This window comes from Augochlora pura, chromosome 6 (genome assembly GCF_028453695.1).
Source record: "Augochlora pura isolate Apur16 chromosome 6, APUR_v2.2.1, whole genome shotgun sequence".
In the NCBI taxonomy this organism is placed as follows: domain Eukaryota; kingdom Metazoa; phylum Arthropoda; class Insecta; order Hymenoptera; family Halictidae; genus Augochlora; species Augochlora pura.
This window is the reverse complement of record NC_135777.1, coordinates 5011648-5015931: the sequence shown is the minus strand read 5'-3', so window position 1 is coordinate 5015931 and position 4284 is coordinate 5011648.

The following is a 4284-nucleotide window of genomic DNA, read 5'->3' as shown; positions in this document are numbered from 1 at the left end:
TGGAACAACCAACGTCCAGGGAAAAGTGGTTCGTGATTTGGCAAGTTTGTCCCGAAGCCCAAGGAGCTGTTACGGCGGTAATGAGAGCGAACGAGGTGCCATCGAATTCGGCTAGCGCCCGGTTGCCGAAGCGACGGGTGACCATGTCGCCAAAGGAGTTTGCAGATAGTTGCGGGTTAGATCGGGGCCGATTGGGTAACCGCTAAGTATATCGAGCTTAGAGTACTTCAGGAGGCCGCTGTACAAGAGGGCGTGACGCTTGTTTGCTCAATGACGTCGGGCTACCGAGGCGTTTGCGGATCTACAGGTGACCGTGTGTTGGCCGGCGACCCTCTTCTTACCAAATTAATTGGGTTTTTGGGCCGTAACCGGAGGGGTTACGCCGAGAGAAGAGAGCCACCCTCCCGTCCTACCGAAATCCGTCTTGCAGCCCGGAGCGCGGCGCGCGGCGGCGGCGTCCTCGTGCAAACGGGTTCAAACGACGCGTGACAAATCCCGCGGAGCACGCGTAATACGCATGTCGAATACAGAGACGGGCCAGCTCTTAGGGGGCTCTCGTATCCACGCCTCCAGTGTTCCGGTACAAGATTACTTATCGGCCGCGACAGGATACTCTACTTTAAAAGAAGCCACTCGGGCCCCACCGGCTCTCGGCCGTGTTCCGAATCGCTCAGCCTGATCGATGATTATCAGCGTAATGGCGAGACTCCTCGGCGACGCGGGGATTACAAGATGTCAGCCCTCCCACCCCCGGACGAGGTTCGCACCTTGCTCGCAGATTTCACTTTTCACCGCCGTCCTGCCGCCATTAAATCTACCGTTCACCCTCGCGGTTTTTAACCTTCGGAATGTCGACGCGAATGCCACATGGGCTCGCTAATGTTGCACCGTTTTTACGAGGTGGATCTCATTCATCCGCCTCGATCTTCTGCGCACGTGAGAAAAATTAGTAGATCGACTGCACCGCGGTAACAACGTCTACGAACTGGAGGGTGTGTTCGCAGCTACTAATCGATGCCAATGCTAAGGATAATTTGTTTTTATTGCATCGATATAAAAAAATGATTACTGTTTGCTTAGAAAATGATTCGGAAGACAATCGACTGTGGCAACTCGGCGCGGTACCATGAATTTTTGAAAGCGGTCCGAATAGCCGGGGTTGCGAGAGCTCTTGCAGCCCTATGACCCAGAGAGAGAGCAGCGTCCTGCGCGAAGTGCAGAGTCGCTCGTCCGTTCGGACTGCGAGATGAAGCCTACCCCTTCTCGAGAAGATGGCCGAAGGGTTCCGGGGCCCGATCGAACGGTGACCACGATTAACTTACCGATGAACCTGCGTGTCTACATATAGGTGTATAGGACGGTTGCTCAGCCTCTCGTAGAGTGAGTTCTCAGCCTCCCGAGCGTTTCTTCGGCTGGTAGCCCCTCTCTCTCTCTCTCTCTCTCTCTCTCTCGATCACGGCTGCGTTTCTCGGTCTGACCGTTTCTTTCCTTGGCTCGCTCGCGGTGGCCCCTCCGGCCCCTCGGACCGTTCTCGCTCGCCGTGGTGGCAACGAGCGAGTTCGAACCGTGAGGCGAGTAGCCGAGTCGAAGAACCCTCTCCGGCCGGGAGGAAGAAAGAAGGAACGAGAGAGAAGCCGGTGAGCAAATGCTCCCCCCTCCCCCCTCCTCCCTACCTTCCTCCCTCTGTCATTCCCCTCGCCCCCTCCCTCGCGCTTCTTCGCCGCTCGCTTCTCCGGCACCCGGCACCCGGCACCCGGCGCCCCTCGCCCCGCCACGCTCCCCACCGACCCAGCGTCGATCTCTCCGCGTCTTTTTCCCTCCCTTTTTCAGCTGCCTGCCCCCGGTGTTTCTTCGTTTTTTCCGTTCCCTCTCCCTTTCTCTCTTTATCTCTCTTTCTCTCTCCCTCGGTGTACCCCCCTGCACACCTCCCTTCCCCCCCCCCCCTTTCCACCGGGGGTCAACGTACAGGCGCTCGCGCGGCGTGACCGAAATCACACACACGCTCGTTGCGAACCCGCTCGACTGTGACTCGCTTCTTCGTCTTTATTTGGCCTCTAATTGTTCCTTCTTGCGCGACGCCCGACGGTCTGCTCGCCTGCCTGCCTGCCTGCCTGCTCGCCTGCTTGCCTGCCTGGCCTGCCTGGCCGCTGCCTGGCTTGCCGGCCAACCTGGCTGCCCGGTTGCCTGCTCGCCCCCTCGCATTCTCTCTTTCTCTTTGTCTTCCCTTCTCTCTCTCTCTCTCTCTCTCTGTTCCTCTTTCTCGCTGTCTATCGGTCTCTCTCTCTCGCCCTCCCTCGAAATCCTGACGAACTTTCAAAGAGTCACCTGAGAGGATTCCTGACCAGAGCCGACACACAGTCCCCCCCCGTGTAGTACCTGTACGCTCGTGGAAAACGCGCGTTCCTCGCGCGGCGGCGGCCTCGCTCCGTCTTCCTCCATGGCCACCCGGCGAATCTCCTGTTTTTCTAGGCTACTGGGTGACTGCACGCCCGATTGTCGATCGATTCCGCCGCCCAAACCGCCGGCCGCCCTTCGGCTAGCCTCCGCGGGGGGGGTGTCTTTCTGCTAAAGTTCACGGGGACATCGGTAACAAGGGATGAACAACTGTTCGCGGGTTCTCGAGTTGTTCCGTAGCTCCGGATAGTTACAAGAATCTTGTTCGTTGCCGAATAACGTGGACGTTTCAAGTGGCTGAGATACCCTTTCCGCAAGGAATTAGCGTCACTACGGAGAACGTTCTTGTAGTAGAACACGGGGAGCTAATTTGGTGAAGATTCTCTCGGTTATTTTTTTTAGCGAACATCGCAGAGAGCGGTGTATAAGATCACATGATTCGTTGTTGATATTCGTCGTTAACCCCTTGCACTACGACTTCCTTAACGCTGCGTTGATTAGAATTTGTCCATGATACTAGCCTTGATAGGACCAGATAATTTTTGTCTTTTGTATCTTTTGTTTTTTTATCAGCTTTACTTACTTCCGCGTCTAGACTTTGACAACAGAAAAATTCAATTTTATTTTGATTTACAAGTGATTAATAATACTCATATTTATTAGATCTAAGATTGAATATTTATCACGAGTCTGACTCGTTATTATAGTGCAAGAGGTTAATATTTAAACGCTGCGAATGGAACGTTGGAGAATGTTTAGACAACTGTGAAGCTACAGTAAAATTAATAATATAGGAAACGAAATTGCTCGGTGAAATTATACTATACGAATCGGAACATGTAACCCTAAATTTCTAGCTCCACTAAGTATTCGATATTTATAAAAAAAATAAAGTTGCAACAGTACACACTTTTTGACAGAATTCAAGCCACAGACTGTCGAGATTCCAAAAGAAATGCGCGGAAGAAAATATTTTACTCTAACAGGACGGTGGATTGAATTTTGGCTAGAAACTATCATTTCCCAGGCCGCTGCGCCTTGCCCAGACCGCTACCCCTCGATGAATCAGGGTATAGATACCAATCTGGAAACTAACAGGGCCGTTCACGGTTCCTCGGGCCGTTTCTCGATGACGCCTACCGTCTCTCCTCGCCTCGCAGCAAGAACGAACGGGGCTCCGAGGCAGCAACAGCCTCGCTAAACAAGAAATCAATGATTAAAGATAGACCCCGAAGACGTTGACCGCGCCGCGCGCGTCTCGGACGCGTTGCCCGCGCGCGCCGTCGCTCGGCTCGCGAACCGAGGAGAGGATCGCGCGGTTCGTCACCGCGAGACGATCATCTCGCCGCGCGTCCCCGGGGCCCAATTAGCCCCCTCGCGCGCGGCTCGATCGCGGCCGCTTCCGGTCGCGACACAGCGGTTTCTCATCGGTGCCAACAACCTGGCTCGTTTCGCCGACGGCCTCGGACAATACTTTCGGATCGGCTTTGGGCCCTGGCCACGCTTACCTGACCGAAAGGTGGGGCGCCCGATCGGGGGGAGAACGGCGGCGGCGGCGGAGGAGGAGGAGTAGGAGGGGAGGGGAGGGGAGAACGGGGCCCGAGTGTCGCAGAGAGCAGATTAATGGTCTCGGGGAATTCTTGGTAGTCTATCCAGGGACCGGACTGCTCCGCTCGCCCCCTCTCCTCTGCCGCTTCTGCCGGCGGTGCCAGAAGGTCGTGCCACGTCGTGTAGACCAGAAACGCACCACCCACGTGTTTGGAAATTTCAGATGCCAACAATGTAAAGGGGCCCCCCCGCGATCGTCGCCCCGCCACTTTATCCAAGCTCGATAAATTTATCAGGTGGACACGCTGACCGGAATCTAGGACCCCATTTGCGGAGCCCTTG